This window comes from Peromyscus maniculatus, chromosome 22 (assembly GCF_049852395.1).
Source record: "Peromyscus maniculatus bairdii isolate BWxNUB_F1_BW_parent chromosome 22, HU_Pman_BW_mat_3.1, whole genome shotgun sequence".
NCBI classification, from domain to species: Eukaryota; Metazoa; Chordata; class Mammalia; order Rodentia; family Cricetidae; genus Peromyscus; species Peromyscus maniculatus.
In genome coordinates, this window is record NC_134873.1 from 48,571,218 (window position 1) to 48,593,423 (window position 22,206).

The 22,206-nt window shown below is 44.5% G+C and overlaps 1 long non-coding RNA gene across 1 annotated transcript; it reads left to right on the forward strand.

Annotated features, from left to right (window-relative positions):
- Nucleotides 1-3,742: 3,742 nt before the first annotated feature.
- Nucleotides 3,743-6,082, forward strand: LOC143270172 (uncharacterized). Its single transcript, XR_013047161.1, has 3 exons — nt 3,743-4,064; nt 5,202-5,292; nt 5,801-6,082. It is a non-coding gene; the product is annotated as an uncharacterized LOC143270172 (long non-coding RNA).
- The last annotated feature ends 16,124 nt before the right edge of the window (nt 6,083-22,206 follow it).

Consider the following 22,206-nt stretch of genomic DNA (forward strand, 5'->3'; position numbering starts at 1 on the left):
TGGGGACATTGAGACAGATCTTAACTCATTTGCCTCCATCACTTAGGTCAACCCAATACAATCATTAGGCAGTTACAGCATGCCAAGCTGTGCTAAGGACTGTGTGAACTATCAAATATGTCTATGGCAAACTCTTGACCTCAAGAAGCTTGCTATCATGCTAGTTAGCTGAAGTTATCCACGTGAAGAAAATAAAGAATAATGCAAGAATGTAGTAAGTATCAACTTTGGTCTTGTATCTTTGTGATCTCATATCTTTGTGATTTCGATTTTCTTACGTACTGTCCCACAGACACATTTATTAAGTTACAACAAATTAAGTTAATCAATTTAAATATATTTAAAATTAAAATCTAGCGTGAGTTATGTTCCAGTATAGCTAAAATGAGAGGACAGAGAATGCCAAGTGTTGACAATGATGTGGGACAACTAGACCTCTGCTGCATCAATGACAGAAGGATAAGCCAGTGAAAAAGCTTTGGGAAACTGGCATTCTTTATGAATCTATGGACAGCGGGCTCTCTGGATGTGCAAATTCTACACCCAGAGATTCAGCCAACCAGAGATGGGAAATATTGGAGCAGCTATTGCATTGGTACTTAACTGTTGCAGGCTTTCTTCCTTGTCATTATTCCTTTTTTTTTTTTTTTTTTTTTTTTTTGGTTTTTCGAGACAGGGTTTCTCTGTGTAGCTTTGCGCCTTTCCTGGGACTCACTTGGTAGTCCTGGCTGGCCTCGAACTCACAGAGATCCACCTGGCTCTGCCTCCCGAGTGCTGGGATTAAAGGCGTGCGCCACCACCGCCCGGCATGTCATTATTCCTAAACAATATAATCCTCAATCTATAATATTTGCATTGTATTAAGTACTGTAAGTATAAGGGAGAAGCCAGGCCTGGTGACTCACACCTGCAATTCCAGCACTCAGGAGGCTGAGGCAGCAATATTGCCAGGTGTTTGAGGCCGTCCTAGGTTATGTTGTGACTTCAAAGCTATTCAAGGCTATGAAGAGAAACCCTGTCTAAACAGGAAAATTAAATAAGGAATGGAGGGAGCAAGAGAAGAAAGGAAGGAAGGAGGAAGGAGGTAAGTGATGTGAAGTACTAAACCATTTTATATCAAGAGTTCGAGCACCTTCAGGTCTTGGTCTCCTTACAGAGTTCAGGAATCAATTTCCACAGAGGCAAATTGATGCCTGTATGTTCTACAACCCAGCAATCCATCCTCCGAAGTGCCAGAAATTCACGTGTTCTCATCAAAACACACGTGCAACAATGCTCGCTAACACACTGTTTATAAGAGCCCCTAACAAACAACCCGAATGACCACAAATAGTAGATGCATAATACAGTCAAGCAGTAAGTAATACACTATGGAGCAGCGGCAACCCACAAACTATAATGACAAGCAACCATCTGGATGGGCACCACCAAAATGATGTGAAGAAGCCAGGTGAAAAGACAGCTGTGTTCTGGATGGTTCTATTGATAAAAAGCCCAAACGTAAGTAAAACTAATCCATTGTGCATGGAGTAAATTCAGAGTGCTTACCTTTTTGGAGAATGCTAGTCACTGGGTGGGGGCAGGATGCAAACTGTAAGGTGCTGTTTGAGATTGATGTCTTGATCCAGGCTGATTATATGAGTGAGTTCACATTGTGGAGATATGATGTGCATGCTTTTTTACATTCTCGCTTATTTAGCGCACACACAGGCAGGGATGGGAGGACAATTTACAAGAGTCCTGGATACTCCACTGAGGTCAGCAGGCTCTGTGGGAGATGCTCCAATCTGCTCAACCTTCTCTCTCGCCTCTACATGGTTTTTTTTTTTTAATGTGTTATTTGTCGATAAAAATGTCATAAAAGGATCATATAAATACATCAACATTTCTTTACAATATTTTTTTTGAGACAGGGTTTCTCTGTGTAGCTTTGCACCTTTCCTGGATCTCACTCTGTAGACCAGGCTGGCCTCGAACTCACAAAGATCCTCCTGGCTCTGCCTCCCAAGTGCTGGGATTAAAGGCGTGTGCCACTACCACCCAGCTACAGGGTTTTTTATTAATGGAGAATTGGAGCCCAGAGAAGTTGCAGAAAATGACTTCTGATGATCTTTGCATAAGACCAGATATTTTAGCCTTCTGAGCTTCCAATGTGTTTGTTCTATCACTGATTTTCTAGGTAACTTTATTTTTTTTAACTTTATTTTTTATTATAAACTTTCATTAGATTTATTCATTTTATTTAATGTGTGAGTGTTTTGCCTGCATATATGTATGTGGCCCATAATCATGATTGGTGCCCACAGAAGTAAGAGGATGTCAGATCCCCTAGAACTAGAGTTATAGATGTTTGTGGACAACCATGTGAGTGCTGGGACTTGAACCCAGATCCTCTGCAAGAACAAGTGCTCTTAATTTTTGAACCACCTTGCCAGACCTTCTAGGACAGTGGTTCTCAACCTGTGGGTCGTGCCCCTTTTAGAAGCCCAAGGACCCTTTCACAGGGTCTCCTAAGACTATCAGAAAACACAAATATTTATGGTATGATTCATAACAGTAGCAAAATTACAGTTACAAAGTAACAACGAAAATAATGTTATGGTTGGCGGTCAGCACAACATGAGGAACTGTACTAAAGCGTTGCAGTGTTAGGAAGGTCGAGAACCTCTGCTCCAGGTAATTTTAGAAAAGCTGTGGACCTGGGAGATGCTCAGGGAATCAAGTGTTTGCTGTGAAAGCATGAAGACTTGGGTTCAGACCCCCAGCCCCACATAAAAAGCTGGGCACAGGTATATACGGAGACAGGAGACCTCTGGATCTTGCTAATCAGTCAGTCTAGACAAAATGGTGACTCCAGTTTCAGTGAGAGACCCTGTCATAAAAACACAAGATGTAGTCAGGTGATGGTGGAGCATGCCTTTAATCCCAACACTCAGAAGGTAGAGAGAGGCCATCTCTGAGTTCAAGGCCAACCTGGGCTACAAAGTGAGTTCCAGGACAGTCAAGGCTACATAGAAAAACCCTTTCTCAAAGAACAGAAAAGCCCCAAAAGGTATGGGTGAAAGTGGAGGGTACCCACCATAAAACCTCTGGTCTCTGGACACATGCAGACACACACACGCACACGCATGCACACATATAAGTTAAATTGTTATGACAGAAGAAAAAAATATTTCTTGTATTGCGTCTATTCCAGGAGAACAGTGATGTTGGCTTTCATTTTTCATTACTCATCAAATAGATTTGCCCTGAAGGTAAAAAATACGTGATATTGCGTTGTAGCTGATGCTTTTGATACTAATTAAAAATGAATGTTCAAGACCCTCACCATTTTCATGTAAAAGTAGTACAATCCTGCAATGAGGGAATAAATGGCTGTTATCCAAACCTAATACTTGCCACCATATCAATTGGCCTGATGCTCTGCTGAATCCATGGGCGGGAGCTTGGGCCATGTGTCTGTCCTAAACATTCTGGAGGAAGCCAGACCTACTTCACCTTCCCTCTTAGGGTGCTGTCTCATTTCCCACAGGGCTGGATTTTTCAGTTCTGGGAAGTTAAGGGAAATCACAAGACTTCAGGAATAGGAGATAGAAGGTGCAAAGAATTGATCTTGACAGGGAAAGACCAGGCGCTGGCAGTAACAAGCTGGAGAATTTCAGGCAAGTCCTTCTGCTTCTCTGTCAACACGCCTCACTGTATTTACCTTTCCAGAGACACTTAGGCCCCCTTTGAACTGCCTCATTGGGTTGTTTTGATATAGAAGTTAGAGTAAGCCGATGAAACGGGTTTTGAAAACTAACCCGTGTAGAAGAACGCATACAAAATATTATGATTTTGTAGGAATGCTATAAGTAAACTGTTTCCTTTGCAAGCAGGTGTCCACGTGAGCCATTCCCAGTGAAAGACAAGCCACGGTAAACAGGACAAAGTCCCTGTTGCTACCAACCCCATCTGATAGGAGAAGACAGACCGTGAAGACTGCTATGGAGGAAATAAAGCGATGCCATGCACCATGGAGCGACGAACAGGCTTCTCTCGTTTGGGTGACCGGAGAAGAGAAGGTGCAATATGACCTGTGTCCTGAATGGGAGCAGGAAACGCCGTGGAGAGAATGTTCTAGGCAAAAGCAATATGCAAATGTGCTGAGATGAGCAGGGCCTTTGCCCCCCTGAGGACCAAGAGGAACTCCATGGGGCAGGAGATCTGGGTTGCGGGGAGTTTGTTCCCTTGCGGTCTCTGCATTAACCTGAAAGCAAAGCTTTCCCAGAGCGGCCACAAAGCCACTGTCAGCCCTGGACAGTGGCACTGGTCTCAGTGTTGACTACACAAAACAATGTGATTATCCTATCAGTCAGGATCTGGAAGAGAAAAGACCAAAAAAAAAAAAAAAAAATTAGCATAAATACAAGGCAAGCTATTTAATTAAAGGCAGGAACCAGGGCAGCTAATAAGCAGAATAGCAAACAGTAAGGCAGAGTTTTAGGGAAAGTGAGTTACATAGTTGAGACCCAAACATGAGTGTTCTTCTCTCAAGATTAAGAGAAGCAACCGAGCCAACCGCAGTGTCCAGATATTTTTCCTATTAACTTTCTACCAAGCAGTGAGACCCAGCATTGGGAGGGAAGGCTGGTAAGCTAATCGTTCCCGTGTGTCAACAGACTGTCCTCCCGGTGAAGGTGTGGCTCTGTCCTGGGTGACATCACAGGGTTTTTCAGATCATCATTTCACAACACAAAGGACTATTCCAGCTGGAAGCAACCTTTGAGACCATGTGGCCAACCTGGCCTTGTTCCGGATTCAAAAGCTCCAAAGGTCAGAGAAAAATTGCAACGGGACAGGACTTGGGCCCCTGTGGCCCTAGCCAGTGTCACTTTGCCTCACCTCTCCCCCCTGTACCTGCAGACATGTCACGCACCAGCACTTAGGGGCCTCTGCTAGGAACACCAGGGACCAGCGCCTCCAAAAAAACTGGCTGCCCTCCCCACCCCTTCCTGCCCTCAGCCTTCTCCTTTCTCCCTTCCTATTTTATCTTTCTCCTCTCTGGGCTCTCCCCCAGCCCACCGCTGTCCTCAAATCGGTGGTGGAGAGAATGTAAACAATGTTTCCTCTGATGATGTCTCGGGGAGAGGAAGCTGGAGACAAAGTATTTCCTTCACTTTAAACACACCCCCCCCCCCCGCCCCTGTCCTCTCTTCCAGGCCATGTCTAGTGCTGCTTCTAGAACAATCCAAAAACGAAGCCTCCTCAGGGTGCCCAGCTGCTCCTAGAGGGAATGCCCAAGACAAGACAGTGAGTCATAGAGAGAGGGGATAGCATAGTTTTAAAAGGGAGGGAGTTGCCATCTGGTCCAAGTCCTGACCCACCCAGTCGTTTTTCTTTATAGCTTTTTCTTCTCTGCTAGCCATTGTCCCTACCAGAAAACTGCTCATGTTTCAGGCAGATCTATCCACAAAGTAAATACATTTTAACAGTATACTCTTAAGACCCAACAGCTTTCAGTAAGAAACAAAGTCCAGTGTAGATACTTCAAAGAGAAAGACTTGGGGACAGGATTATCTTGATCCCCTTTAGATTATAACTCTGATTATAAACCTGGTGTAGCTAAAGGAGAAAATCAGAGTGTACACCTCCCCAAGCCCACTGTGAGGAAGCAAAGTCCACTCCTGGTGTGTATTACCCATCTTCTTGAATGTAACCGCATTTTTCATAATGTCCTTTGAAGGTTGCAGCCTGGGCTACTGTCCTCATCAGGGACATGAAACACTGGCCAAACCCTTTCTGTCTCCTCTTTTGATAGAGATGAAAGGAAACCAGAACACCTAAACACAGCTCAATAAACCCTGACTTAAAGAATGGCGTACACGATGACTTCTTAGCCACCTGTGTCTGGGAGGATCGTAGCTTTAAATCCGGCACAACGCGGTCCAAGTTGGCTCTCTGGGCAATGAAGTGGTTCTTTGTTTTCAGGACCTGCTGGGCCAGGTTGACAGAGGAGGTCGTCTCCTTACTTGGTTGGTACACTCCCAGGGGTGTCGAGATTACACAATCCCTAGCTGGCCGGCAGGCAGAGCTGGCACACTCGTTGGAACAGAACAAAGCCCTGGGAGAGACGTTTTTCCTGCAACTCTGCCAGCATCCCTAATTATTCTGGCTCTCGACTTGGGGGGGGGGGGGGACTTTAGAAATGACCAAGTGATGGGTTTGGAATCTATTTCTCTCCTGTAGAGGAAACTGCAAGAATCGTGTGGACTTGAGAATTGTAGAAGTGTGGATTTTCCCACTGTCCCTGCCACACCAACAGAGCCTGCCAAGGAGGAGAACTTGCAGTTCTGTGGGACCAGGGCTGGACGGGCCCTTTCTCTTTAGTAGGCCATCCTTGTCTTAAGCTTGGATTCCAATAAAGAGCACCAGCATCAAACTGGGTGGCTGCTGCTGAGCCGCTTTGCATTTGCAGAGAACAAGAAGACCTTTCTCGTTCCTTTGGATTCTCTCCAAGTAGAGTGGTCTTTTCAATCTAACATCTGCAGGGTGAGCAATGAGTCGGAGAGAAAGCACAGAGGGTATGGGAGCCAGTCTGTGTGCGTTTAAATTTCTGATGTTGGTCTAGTACAGTAGTGGACACCTGTAATCCCAGGACTCAGGAAGCTGAAGCAGGAGGATCACACATTTGAGGCCAGCCATGTAAGACTTCAAAATCAAGACTTTGTATCAAGAGTCTTCATATCAAAGCTCTCTCAAAAAAAAAAAATTAAATAAATAGACTTCTAGTGCTACTTCTAGAACAATCCAAGAGTGAATCCTCCTCAGGGTACCAGCTGTCCTTAAAACCCTGCACAATGTGCCACAGAGGGAGGGGTGAGCTGGTTAAAACAGGAAGGGGGGAAACTGCCTCTCCAGTGACATCCACTGTTATGTCTGATGACTTCCGGTTGCACCTTCAGAAAACAACATCCACTTTTACTGAGGGTAGCCACTGGACAGTGCCAAAAAACGTCCCATCACAGATGTGTTGAGGATATCGTGGACTCATTATTCAAGACTGTCCATATGAGGATCTAGGGGAAATGTTCACTTTGTCTCTTAAACCAAGAGAAGACATCCTTCTCCTAAGCAATTAGGCTACTCTTGAGATCTGAACCCATTCTTTCAGGCCACCTTCAGAACCCTAGCCACATATTCTGGATGGCTTCTGTATCTGTAGCTGTCAGGCTACACTGTGAGGAACTGACTATTCATACTCCTGAATCCCAGAAGACATTTCCCATGGACAACTCAGAACTTCAGAAGGCCAGATCCCAACCCAAAAACACAGCCCTGCATCTAAGTTTCTGACAACATATTCATTCAAGAATAAAGAGTTCAATAACAAATATATAGATATATTAGATATACATTATATATACAATATATAGATATATATATATATTAGATATACAAATATATACCTTCTACTATATGACAGGAATAGCCATAAACACAAGACACAAAAGTCCTTATTCTCAGAGTTTGCAGTCTGGTAGGCTTTATCACACTGGATGTGCTTGAATTTGTAGATACGCTAATGAACTTAGCAGATAGCAAAGTGTAAATCTCAGGGAAAGGCCACTATTTGTACCCCTCCCCCCACAAGAGCAGATAGGTTAGATGGATCACCATGGGTGATAACAATTGTCTACTTCAGAAGAGAATCTTTGATGTTTCTAGTATAAACAAATGATAAATGTTTGAGGTGAGGGTTATGTCCATTACACAGGTCTGACTGTTGCATACAAGTTCTAAAACCATGCCATTTCCCATAAATAGGTACAATTATGCACCATCTCAAATGTGAGTATTGTGTGAGGGTGGGATAATCTTGATTGTCAATGTGATCGGATTGAGGGACCCTTAGGAAATTAGTAAGGAATGCCTATGAATGTAGCTGCAGGACGATTAGATTGAAAGGTTTCTGATTTTATCCATTGATGAATCAAAATTTTAGATAGACAATCGGGAGGTGGTGGAATATGGAAGAGAGAGCTGGCCGGAGGAAGCTAATCTTTGGGGGCTTCATTGAACAGTACACTGTGCCCTGGCTCCGTACAGTTAGTCTCCTTCCTCCCCTGTTTCTACCCAGAAACAACAAAGCCAACCAACCATAGGCTGAAACCTCTAAAGTCAAAATAAGCTTTTCCTTCCTTAAGTTGATTTTTCTCAGGGAATTGGTCATCTCAAAAACTAGCTGATACAATACCACAGATATGAATGAGAGCAAATAGGAAATCTAGTGTAGACTTTAGAGAAAGTGGGAGAATCAGATCTATTAGCTGTGTGACAGCATCTCAGGCCCAGTTTCCCTGCCTGTGTTGGTAGGACAGATGTTTCTAGTGAGAAATCCATGATGTCAAGTTGGTAAAACAGTTAACGCCGTGCCTGCTCACCACACATGCTCAGTAAGCACTAGTTCCAACTACGTCTATTGTTATCCAAGGGTCTCTGAGAGGAGAATCATTCTGTTTGGGCATTTTGACCACATGGCCTGTTTCAGTCTGAATGGTGTTAGAAATGGAGATATAGGAAGAAGAAAGATTGGCATTCTTATAGAGACTATGGCCAAGTAGATCACCCTAAATCCTAATGTTTCCAGTAGAAATACTGTAGAAGAAGCCTTCATATTTTTCTTCCATCTTTAATATTTATGTTATGTGCATTGGTGTTTTGCCATGGGTGCCGGGTCCCCTGAAACTGGAGTTACAGACAGTTGTGAGCTGCCGTGTGGGTGCTGGGAATTGAACCCGGGTCCTCCGGAAGAGCAGCCAGGGCTCTTAACCACTGAGACATCTCTCCAGCCCCTTTTTCTCCCATCTTAATAATCTCTAATGTGATTGGGTGTCATATTTGTAACGTGAAATTGGGTGTGATGTAATAATCCTTGTATTTACCCACTGTTTGGATTAGAGGGTAAATTCTGTTGTCCTTCCATTCTTCTGGTGAGAGAGGTTTAGTTCTTGGCCACTTAGACAATTGCATAGAGAGACAGTCCAAGCCTTCTAACTCACACCCAGTATTGTTTGGTTGTTTTGGAAAAAAGGAGAAAAATCTATTTTTCCCTCTGTTATTCTTGGTAATGTTAACAGTGTCACACGCCAGAAGCAAAAGTGTAAACAACACACGTGCTACAATCTCGGAGTCCCTTGCAAGCAGCTTTGGGGTTAGTCTTTAAGGGTCTTAGCTGGACGCTTCGCCAAGGCCAATGTCTAAATGTTTGTCAACCACAGGCCTTGAACTAGAATTCTGCCAAGTGGAGGAACAAGAGGAGGATTAGAAAGGAAAAGACAGGAAGGCTGGGAAAGTCTCAAAGAGCTGGTTCCCTCTTTAATTCACATCTTGGCCTCCAAGGGGGGGGGGACATTTTTTGTGTTAAAGGATTGATCTTAAATGTAAAACGTGGGCAATAAATGATATTCTAAATCAATAAAATCCCCCCAGATCCCCAGATCTTGAACCCTCACCCTCCCCAACTTCTATATTTCTTAACATTAGCCCATGTGTAAACCTGTTTCTCCAGTCATCCCCATGCTTTATGGCCCTGAAGAGCTTTCTCCACAGCAGAGCAGAAATCAGTTCTGTAAACAAACTGGTAAGCGATAGGGATGCCTGTCCGTGTTACAGCTCTGAAGGGAAAGGTATCCTGGTCTTCCGGAGCCAAGGCATACACAAAGTCACACCACACAACAAACCTCACACGAGAGATTTACTGGGATGAAAAATCTCAACAGGGTGGGCGCCTCTGCTCAGGCAAGAAGCGGCAGAGAACTGAGCAGAAGACGGGGTTTGTATAGGGTTTCATGGGGGTGCAGGGGTAGAGATTTCCAGGGTGGGCATTGGCGGGATTTCAAGACCTGAGCTTGAGGTGAGTTTAGGGATTAGTGGGATTTCAAGCTCAGGGATTGGTGGGTTTTCAAGTCCTGAGTCTGGACTGTTTACTCTGTAGGGTGGAGCTTGGCAGCCTGTGTCTGCAGGGACTGGGTTTTGGCCATTAGACTGTTTTGTGGGCAGAGCCTGGTGGTTGGAGGTCCTCAGGGGTGGGGCCTGCTTACAATACCCACACAGCCTAAGCCCTCAGGAATTGAAAGATCCTTAAAGAAATGATCTTTACTGTGTGAAGAGTGAGGGCTAGCGTATCATGGAGAAACAACATGTCAATTATAATTTCTACTCACGCAAAGTGATAAAACCAGCGAGTGGTATACGCAGGACAAGAGGAATTCCCAAGCCACCATACTCTTTCCCTCCACTGCCCTTATAGGCTGAGGGAGCTGAACACGGCGTGCCCTCTGATATCAAGCAGATCAACCAGGAGCTAGCTTCTCTCAGCTGACTGAACTCCAAGTGCCTTGGAGTCCAGAACTTTTCAAGCCAAAACTGTCTCGCTGCCATCTGAACCTTGGAGACATCCCTTCTAGTCAACATGCTGGAAAGCAACAGCCGGGGTGCCAATTTGAGGTCCCTCTGGAAGCACTTAGCAGCGCTCTCTGAGCATAGACTTGAGCCTAAGTGTTCACATATAAAGGGCGAGGAGGAAAGCCGTTCCAGGAAACACGCCTCGACATTTTCTAATTGTGCACCATCTCTGCTCTTCCAAGAGCTCTGACGTTGGTCCGAGCTGTGTGCTGTGCCTTGCCTTCCAGGCTTCTAGAATTATATTAGATGGTTTGATGAATGATTCCGTAACTCATAGGAACAGCAAAAGCTACAGAATGTGTAGTAGCTTGTATTTTATCACTGTTTCATGAATTAACCCAGGCTTGCCTTATCTAGACCGATTATATTATAATGAATCCTAGGAAGTCTCAAAGAATATTATCATATTGTCTCAAGTGATCTTATAATTGAGATATATATATATATGTATATGTATATATATATATATATTAATTTATATGTAGCAGGTTTTCTTTTGGGCCACTAACCAGCTCTCAAATCAAGACACAGAGACTTATTATTAGTTATGAATGCTCGGCCTTACCTTATGCTTGTCCCACTAGCTCTTATAATTTAATTTAACCTGTTTCTCTTCATCTACATTTTGCCTCAGGGCTTTTTACCTTTCTTTCATTCTGTATGTCCTACTCTGTGTCTAGCTGGCTGGCATCTCTCTCTTTCCCCCTCATTCTCTCTCTCTCTCTCTCTCTCTCTCTCTCTCTCTCTCTCTCTCTCTCTCTTTCTCTCTCTCCCCCTAGATTTCTCCTCCTATTTATTCTCTCTCCCCACCAGCCCCACCTATCCCTCTACTGCCTAGCTATTGGCTGTTCAGCTTTTTATTAGACCAATCAGGTGCCTTAGGCAGGCAAAGCAACACATCTTTACATCGTTAAACAAATGCAGCATAAACAAATGTAACACATCTTCACTAGTTAAAGTAATATTCCACAACATTTCTAGTCATTTCTGTCTTATGAATATGAGTGTTTTGTCTTCATACACTTCTGTGTACCACATGCATGCCTGGTGCCCACGGAAGCCAGAGGAGGGCATGGAATCCACTTGGAATGAAGTTATGGATAGTTGTGAGCTGCCATGGAGGTGCTGGGAACCAAACCCAGGTCCTCTGGAAGAGTAGCCATCTCTCTAGTCCCTTACACATTGATTTGTGAACACAGAATACATTTTGATTATGTTTCATATCCAAAGCCCTGAGAGACACGATATTCAGCAAATTTATCATGTTGTCTAACTGTGAGTCTGGCATCTATCTAAATGACTCCCCATATCACCCCCATCAGCTACCATGAAGAATAATCATAGTTGGCACATATCCTCTACTATGCATGGAGAGGAAACATGTCAGGAACTTTACCCCTCTTGCTTCATTTCGTATTCATAAAAACTTTTGGGGTTGGGGATTTAGCTCAGTGGTAGAGCGTTTGCCTAGCAAGCTCAAGGCCCTGGGTTCGGTCCTCAGCTCTGGGAAAAAAAGAAAAAAGAAAAACTTTTATAATTACACCCAGTTAAAAGATACCAAATCAGGTGCTGGAGCGATGGCTCAGCAGTTAAGATCACTTTCTGTTCTTCCAGAGGACCTGAGTTCGGTTCCTGGTACCCATGCCAGGTGGTTCACAACCATCTATAACCCTAGCTCCAGGGAACCTGACAGCGCTGGCCTCCACAGTTCCACACTCACATGTGCACACCCACATTCAGATGTGCACACACACACACACACACACACACACACACACACACACACCTACACATAATTAAAAATAATAAAAAGAAATTTTTTGAAAAAGAGATGCTGAATCAAAAATGCAGAAAAGATAAGTAATTTCCCTAAGAGTGTGACTGCAAGTAGTGGGAGTCCCAGGGCGAATCCAAGTATGACTGACTCCAATCCAGTGCGGTGGCATACTCCTTTGCCCAAGGAGGGACAGGTAAGGGAATAAAACTCGTGGCACCTCACTTTTTCCATGAAAATACTAAGAATGTGTTTCATTCATTCACTCCCTCCCTCATCCAGCAAACACTTCTCTCGCATCAATTATGCATGATGCACTGAGCTAAGTGTTGGAGAAGTAGGTCAGATGTGCTTGTTCGATGTAGCAACGTAGCCAGAGGAAGGTGAAACACAAATCTTTGCAACTGCAATGCTCTGCTCGGTAGAGAAGAGAATCAAGAAGTCATCGAGTCTTTGTAGGGAGAGATTATCAGTGGATGGGAGTGATGGGGAGGCTGGGTGCAGATCATAGAGCAGAGAGAAAAGCTGTCCTGAGCTCGAGACAGTGGGGAAGGTGTTGGAAAGCAGGTCCTTGTTGCTGAAGTCTGACTGGAGGCTTGCTGGTGACCCGCCAGACACATTCTCCATGAGATCCCCACCTAGCTTGAGCGCACTCTCTGCTAGTCCCAGCTTCTGACATCCCAAAGTCTCAGACCTTTCCCTCAACAGAGTGAACAAAGCTTTCTGAAAGAAGGCTTTTGTTTCATTTTGGTTTTGTTTGTTTGCTTTTCTGAGATAGGTTTTCTCTGTGTAGCCTGGCTGGCCTTGAACTCAGAGATCCACCTGCCTCAGCTTCCCGAGTGATGGGATTAAAAGTGTACAGCATCGCAGGCCAGCTAAGAACGGCTTTTCCAACAAAGCTATTCCCCTCTTTCAATAGGTAACTGGCCCACAGTTCTACAGAGATGGTCAGTCTGCAACGAGGAAGGCAAAGAGGTCAACGAAATCCCAACTAACAACCCATTTCGAGGAATGCTTCCAATGCATGGCTGACGAGTGTGGATAAGGAAACCGCGTTGGAAACCACCTGCAGCATCCACAGCTGCAGCCTCAACTGGCAACAGTCTTTAAACATAGATGTTCCAGAAACCAGCTCTGTCATTGCTCTGCACCATAAAACCAAGAGACACCCCCCCCTTCCTTTCCTTATCTCCTCAGCCTGGCCTCTGAGGAACTGCTTAGTGTACATCACGGATACACTCTGGTGGAGTGATAATGCACAGACTCTTTGTTCAGTGATAACCAGCCCCCTCCATTCTCTGTTCTCATGCTCAAGCAAATAGCCACCAGCCTGGGAGGTTTCTCAACTTATTCCTCGTGCCAGTTTTGGGAAACTTGCAAGTTTGAGTCAAATCAGAAGGACTGTGGAATTTTAAAAAGCACTGTACAAGCCTGAGTGGAAAAAACCCAGGAGAGGAAAAAATATATTTATGTATGTATGTATACATATGTATGTATATATATATTCTTTTTGACCAACTCAACTAAGTTACCAACAGACATTTCACCTCATGATCAATTGCCCATTTGATAACAATGCCTTACAGACACGGTGCGTCTTCATTATCTACTGACCCTCTCCATACACTAGAGTGTGTACGTCCAGCATGATCAAAGAGCAGGCATTAAGCTATAAGCCAGAAGCAGACTGATGTAGCTCCAGCCACTTCCTTCATGGACATCCTTGGGCCATTTCACTTAAATTCTACAGATGATTTTCTCTTCTCCATGAGGTTGCTGAGGTGCCAGAGACGGGAGAAGGTAACAAAGCTTAAGCTTCCAGACCTACTAAGTACACAAGCATGTGCACTGAGTTTGAATTCAGATTTGATGTCCTGTGTCTTAAAGCGGAAGCCCCCAGATTTAATAAGCTTCAAGGCCCAGAAAACATGACTCTCACTCCTACTAATGCCAGTTCTACTTCATTCTGGGAAACCAGCCTCTTATGACATCAACTTTGCTCTGTAGCCCATGCTGATCCCATATAGTAGCTGAACCTTATTTGTGTCCCACTTGGGTGACTGTAAAGGGCTCACATTTGGTTTCTTCTCTAGAGAATTGACCTTGACTGTTGTTAGTTTTTGCTCTTTTAGGGGGCCCACCACCCAGCTCCCAAATAAACCTCACATAGAGGCTTATTCTTAATTATAAATGCTCAGCCTTAGCTTGGCTTGTTTCTTGCCAGCTTTTCTTAACTTAAATTATCCCATCTACCATTTGCCTCTGGCTTTTCCCATTCTCTTACTTCTGTAAATCTTACTCTTACTCCATGGCTTACTATGTAGTTGGGTGGCTGACCCCTGGCTACTTCCTTCCTCCCAAATTTCTTCTATATATTCTCTCAGCCTGCCAGCCCCACCTATCCTTTCTCCTGCCTCTCTATTGGCCATTCAACTCTTTATTAGACCATCAGGTATTTTAGACAGGCAAAGTAACATGGCTTCACAGAGCTAAACAAATGCAACATAAACAAAAGTAACACACCTTAAAATAATATTCTACAACACTTGACTGCACAAGAGCCCCTCATCTTGACGTTCACCCCCATCCAAGACAACTATCCAGTACCTGGTTGGTGGGAAGTGGCCCCTTGTAAAAAATGCTGCAGGAGAGACCGAGTCGGTGGTCCTCTTCATACTCCTTCAGGATTAGACCCGAGTAGAGTTACTTGACCTCCTTTCCTCATCTGCACTAGTTTTCCCCTACTCGGTTTTCTACACTGCCACCAGATTTGTGATGGCCGATCGGAACATGATCGTGTCGATCAGAAAGTATCAACAGTAAATGTAAGACAACAGTAGCTGGTGGAGTCACGGCCATGGGCAGGAAAGCTCTTCAGAATGGGAAGAGAAGATCCCCAAGCCCTGATGGCTTGTTCTGCCCAGTCCTCGAGGCAGTGAAAGGCCAAGCTAGGGTTGTACAGGGAGCCTCCCCTAGAGCTGAGAGGTAACTGAAGAGTTCGTGCCCAGGGTCAGGTGTTCCTGGTGAAAAATGAATCTGCCTATAGAGAGACCCTACCTATCTTAAAGAATACAATAAAAAAATATTATTAATGCTGCTGAGAAAGTGTTTTAAGAAAAGTTTAACATTTAATTGGTGGGCAGAGTAAAGCGGAAGCCCTGGCTGCTCCTCCATCCAATCAGATGAAAGACCAAAGAGAAGGTTAACCCTTCCTAGAGTATAAGGGAGAATTCCTCCTGTCCAGGGGCCTTCCAATGAAGACATTAAATGTTTTTTTTTCTATATTTTATATCTCATTCTCTCAAATGAAGCTTTTAATTAACTCTTGTTTGCACAAATTTGCTATGCAATGGTAAGTGGTACTTATCATGATGAGCCCGAGGCATTTGCTCAAATGCCTTTTGAATCGTCAAAGGAAGCCATGGTTTTTTCCTTGTAACCTCCCCCAAAATGGGTTTTGTTGGGTCTCAAACCCACAGAGCTTCAGGCTAGAACTACAGCCTCAGTAGACGCAGTTCTCAGAACTTCGAATTTGAACTGAAACTACACCCTCAATTCTCCTGGTTGCCATCTGGCTGAAACACCTTGCAGATCTCAGCATTCACCCACCTCTATAATCATATGAGCTGATTCCTTTCATGTTTTTGCACACACACACACACACACACACACACACACACACACACACACACACACACACCCTGATGGTTCGGTTCATCCAAAGAACCTAACTAATCTACTACGTTATCCTCAAATAAGCACAAAGCAGGTATTAAGCCAAACAATTATTCTGTTACTCATTTAACAGCTTGCAAACACCTGCTTCCCTTCGTGGTCAGGCAGAAGAAGACTGAGTGAGTGATAGCTGAGTTCCCCTTAGCTTGTGAGTCATGACCCCTTTGGGTCAAATGACCTCTTCACAGGGGTTACCTAAGACCACCGGAAAACACAGATATTTACATTACGATTCATCACAGTAGCAAAATTACCCTTATGAAGCAGCAATGAAAATAATTTTATGATTGTGAGGGTCACCACAACATGAGGAACTGTATTGAGGGATCACAGCATTAGAAAGGTTGAGATCCACTGTATTAAAGTCATCAACACATAGTCATCAATACCTCAAATTTGAGGTTTCAAATCACACTATCTATAGGGTGGGACCATGTGTAGACCTTGACCACAGGGGCTCCAAGGGGCTTTGCTGAAGCTGGCTGATCAGTAACCTAAAGAGCAAAAAGATGTCTTTTCAGAGAACAAGGATAGCCAGCGCGAGAAGAGGGTCCACCAAATGCTGGAACTGCCGAGTACTATGCTCTCAGTTACTCTCCTACTTAAAAGTCTCCTTGGGCTTCACTTTCTTAATGGGCAAGCACCGATGGCCACTGCTCATTGTCATGGTAAATGGGCTTGATTGGACCCTGTCTCTTAACACGACCTCTGGACGATCAGCCTGTTGGGCCACTTCTCAGAGTCCTTTGCTCTGAAATGATCCCTCCTGTTCATACGCCTGGGAAATCACCTTTTTATCCTGAAGAATCGGTTGTTTCTTCTCCACCATGCCGCCTCCTCCATTGGACTATTTCTTCCTTGGTAGCTCCAGTGCTCTTGAGAACATTTACCAAATCTAAATTACCCCAGGTGGAGATGCCCATGCCTTAACTGCCCCTTTATTTCCAATGCCCAGAACTATGCATAAATAGTAATAGGTACCTACCCAATGTCTGTTGGATTAAATTGAATTGAAAATGGCCATGACTCTATTATAAGCCATTTTCTTAGCTGCCTCACAAAAGGTGTGAGAAGAAAACTGAATGATGAATATTATCCCTCAGGTAAATTAAAGGACCATATGAATTTTGGATATGAAAACTGTTAGGGTGTACCTGTATGCCTCCATCATTTATTGTCACAGTTAGACCTAGGGTGACATTCAGTCAACCTTACACATTGGTGGTTGTCAGAGAAGTAGGTGTTCTGGTTCATCAAGCAACAAATTGCCATCAAAGAAATCTACCTGAAGGCCTGGATTCTTGCTCTGACTTTTCTGTTTCCTACTTCCCATGGGCAAGTCACCTCCCCTGGACTTTCAACTACGGACTGTAAAGTTTTCTCGTTTAAAATTGTAGGTGAATTGGAACGTAACCCAGCAATGTGAGGCGTAGTAGGCACAGAAAACCCAACTTCCCGAGAATAAAGTTGAAATATATTTAACACGAAAGAGTACAAGGAAAAACCATGGCTTCCTTTGACGATTCAAAAGGCATTTAAGCAAATGCCTCGGGCTCATCATGATAAGTACCACTTACCATTGCATAGCAAATTTGTGCAAACAAGAGTTAATTAAAAGCTTCATTTGAGAGAATGAGATATAAGCTAGTTTTTTGTTTTTTTTTTTAATTAGTGTTTTATCTTTTTCTTTCCTAGTGCTGGAGAACCAAGCCCGGGTTCCTGCACATGTTAGGCCACTGCTCTACTACTGATTTGTATCAGTTTTGAGTGGAATAACTTAACGATGTCATTGTCAACCAGCTTTAGGCACTCATGAGTCAAGTGAGCTCCAAGAGCTGGGAAAGTCCACTCTAACTCCCTTGACTTAATCACTATTTACGGATCCTCAATGAGTTTGGGGGATGGTGCTAGGCATTCCAGTGTGTGGTCAGTGATTCACACCCAAATCACTGTTTTTAGGCCAACGAAGTAAACATTTGGATGTGTGTGAATCTGGAAGATCCTCAGTTGCAGCTGCTGGACAGCCTGAAGAACTGGTCTCATCCAGAAAGAACTTCACAAGCTTTCCGAGACTGCTGGTCTGAAAATGCCCATTTAGCACAGCACCACAGACGCTGTACTGGAGGAAGAAGGCCAGGGCTCCTGCAGACTGTCTGGAGGCATTACTTGTGGGCGACAATACCCCATAGAGCGAAGTGCTGGACAGAAGTGGCAAAGCCAGCATACCTGAAAGCGTCCACCTCTGGGGGATCCCATTTGTGGTTTTGCTCCTGGATAGAAAGAACCAGAAGAAAAGCTGGAGGTCTGTTTCTCTTGTAGAGGCTGCCTTGTAGTTTGGGGAGAGAGAGGAAGTAAGAACTGATGGAAGAAGAGACGGAAGCTAAGGAAAGGCTGGAATTCATGAGATGAAGACGCCATAAAACCAGGGTTGTCGAGGTGACCCAACAGTAAAGAGCACTTGTCGCTCTTGGAGAGGACCCAGCTTTGGTTCCTAGCACCCCCAGGTTGGCTCACAATCATCTGTCGCTCCAGGAGATCTGACACCCTTTACTAATCTCCATGGGCATCAGACATACACTCAGGCAAGACATTTACACACATAAAGTAAATAAGTCTAAAATAAAATAATGTTTAAAGAAATAAAAAAAAAGTCACGATAAAAGGGGGGGAGAGAGCGCTGGGAGGGGCAGGGGAGGAAAGACGGGCTCTATACAATGCTGTGAGAGGCGCCGGGAAGCTGTCTTCATTTCACACACAAAGCAGAAACCGTCTTTAATCCAAGAGGGAATGGGAGAGGACGGAGCATGGATTGTGCCTTTGCACTATTGCTACAAAGCTGCGGCCCAGGGCAGGGCCCTGCTTCTCACACGAGGTCCCAGAGCAGCACCACATCCGAACCAAGACTTCTTGGAAAGGCAGAACCTCAGATCCTCCCGAGAGCTACCGAAGCCGAACTCCTGTTTTAACCTGCCCCTTGGGACTGGGTTTCCGGGCCCTCACGACTTCTCTTTCCATTTGCTCTCCTCTCCTCTTTCACTTTTACCATCCTCCTCCTCAAGTTTGCCAAAGGGGACATGTGTGAAAACCAGTAGTGTGTGTGTGTGTGTGTATGTGTGTGTGTGTGTGTGTGTGTGTGTGTGTGTGTGTGTGTGTGTGTGTATGTGTATGTGTGTGTGTGTGTGTGTGTGTGTGTGTGTGTGTGTGTGTGTGTGTGTGTTTCATGTATTTTAAAGCCCAAACCAGCCTCACTTGTTAAAGATCAGAGCAAAACTGTTACTGGGCCCCAGAAAAGCAGCAACCAAGAGCCCTCCCCCACAACATCTATATTTATAGTATTTATTTATGCAGAGCCTTGAGTATACACAGTGGAGAGGCAGGAACATGCCAAAGAAATGCATGCAATTCCTGGTCCACAATTTTTTTTCCTTTTTCTTATAACCCAAGGGAAAAGCCAGGGTGGGGATGGAATTATGAAATCTTTAGACCAAACACAAACGAAATGAATAGAAGGAAGCTGTAGGCATTTGTTAGTCTCCAGACCTTTTCTAAGAAAACAAGTGAGACTTTCCCAAACAGTATGTGTGGGTGGGTTTTTACTTTGCATGAAATAAAGTCCTCAGTTATCTGAAGAACACACACACACACACACACACTCATGCACGCATGCATGCACTCACGCACTACAGGAAACAAATTTTGAAAGCATTTGGTCAAAGACATGTTTATTAAATTTCCAAAGAAAAACATTTCATGATACAAAGAAACAGCAACATAAAGTATAGACTAAGCATATGGTAAAATACTATGTAGCCATTCGAATCAGGGCTTCACAGTATTTAATGCAAAACTCACAGTAAGTGCTAACATTGGACACAAAACTTCATATTCACCATCACCCCATTTCCAGGTAAATAAACTATTCCAAGATTTAGTAATCTGCCTTATCTCAAAAACGGACATGAGTGATTTAAAAATGGTCCTTCCTCCTTCTCTATATTTTCAAAATGTTTACAACTAACACATGTTTGTCAACTGGTTTTGGTGTCAACTTTCCTTTTTTCTTTTTTTGACAGGTCTCAGTATCAGAGGCTGGCCTCCGCCTGTTGGACTGACTATGTATCAAAGATGATCCTGAACCTCTGACTCTCCTGCCTTAGCCTGTCCAGCGCTGGGTTACAAGCACAGGACACCATGACCAGGCTGTACATGTTCCTTTCGGATGTCGCTTTCTCTTCTTTTCTCTCTTCAGCTCATCTCTCTCTGCATAATTACCTCTCCTGATGCAGAAGAGATGGCTCCATGGCATGGCGATTCTGGTCATTTGACCATTCATAGGTGGAAGGTGGTCAAGCATTTCCTTTGCAAGCATGAGGACCTGAGTTTGATCCCCAATACCCACATAAAAATGTGGGGTGTGGCAGCCCACAGTTGACTCATACTTACAATCTCTATGTGGGGACTAGGGTGGAAGACAAGTGGATTCCTGGGACTCAGTAGGCAGTCAAGCCTAATGGTTGAGAGCTGTGTCATTGAGAGGCATTGTCTCAAGAAGACGGACAGACTTCCTGAGTCTGACTGTGGATATTGTCCTCCAGCCTTTACACACGCAGGTGTCCATGTGCACCTGTAATACTTTCAGACACATACATGAACACACCACACACACACACACACACACACACACACACACACACACACAAACATACACATTTAAAAAAATTTTATGTGACCCCATACTATATTAACTTGGATCAGTTCTCGATTTAGGTCTTCAACTAAGATGGAGCCCAACACCCTTCCCTTTTCATGCCTCGGAGCCAGTGAGGCAGGTGAGGAACCGGAACATAGCATGTAAGAAGGAGGCCCTCCTGAACCTTACCACTTAGGTCTTTTGCGTACTCTAATCCTGGCCTAGTGTTCTTCCTCATCCACCACCCTGCCCCATCTCACCACAATGACCTAGGGTAGGAGCCAAGAAAACACCCAAACATCACCTTCCTCTCCATCACACTTGCTACAGGGCCAGATCCCAACTTCTAGTTTCAAAACAGGGCTGAATAAGTACCGTCCTCCTGGCCAACCCTGGTGAAGCTGGCTGCTAAGGAGGACCAAAAATGGAACCCCAGGCACAACCACTTGCCAGATGGCTCAGAACGGGGCATCCTCTTCTCTAGATCATATATGGGATGAGTAAAAATAGGACTTGGGGGAATCAGAGAAAAATCTAGACCCTCTGGAGGGTTTTTCCTTCAGAGTGTAAAAAATAGAATCAGAAGGTAAGACAATAAATAAGTGGTCGGGAGAGTTCTTCTGGAATGAAAAATGCCCAGACATTTCTGGCCACGCTTTAATGTTCTGTCTCCTCAGACATCCTGGACATCAAAGCAAAGTTAATAGCTCAGAATTACTCCCAAGCACCTCAGTCCCGACTGTACCACATAAAAGTGAAGGAATGTTAACTAACGAATGGTTTGCAACCTTGGCTACACATTAGCTCATGAGGGGACAGGGCCCGAGTCTTGCCTCTGGAAATGGGATCGAAATGAGTCCACCTAGCCACTGGTTCGTTTTAAAAACTCGGCAAGTGGTTCAACTAGCTGGCCGGGCCTGAGGAGCTATCTGACCCATGATGCCTGTGTCTCTCCACGTTCAATCATGAAACTGCTGAAGAATAACAAGAAATTGCTTTTTTGTCTCCATTTCTTTTGGCAGAACTGGATCCAAGCAGTCCCATTAAAATGACCAAAAACCTAAGGTTAAGAATTTTTTTTTTTTTTGGTTTTTCGAGACAGGGTTTCTCTGCGTAGTTTTGCGCCTTTCCTGGAGCTCACTTGGTAGCCCAGGCTGGCCTCGAACTCACAGCGATCCGCCTGGCTCTGCCTCCCGAGTGCTGGGATTAAAGGCGTGCGCCACCACCGCCCGGCAAGGTTAAGAATTTTTAAAGTAATCTCTGGCCTCCTGCCAGAGGTCGTTGGAGAAAGCTAGCCCATAAGGACAGGGCTAATGTGTAAATTTTCAAGTAGACATTGCTACATTCTTACAGCCACGGCAGCCATGGAAAAGTCAAAGTTGAATTACTCTCTGTCCTCAGAAGGCAGTGGACCCAGCCCCAGGGCATGGTTGCCTTGCCCTCGTCATGATGCGATTATCCAGCTGACCTCTGAAGTGGGCGCAGGTCTGTGGACAATCAGCTCACAATCGCAGCTTGGCCTCCTGGGAAGATACCAATGCCAATTAGCTAGAGATCGCCT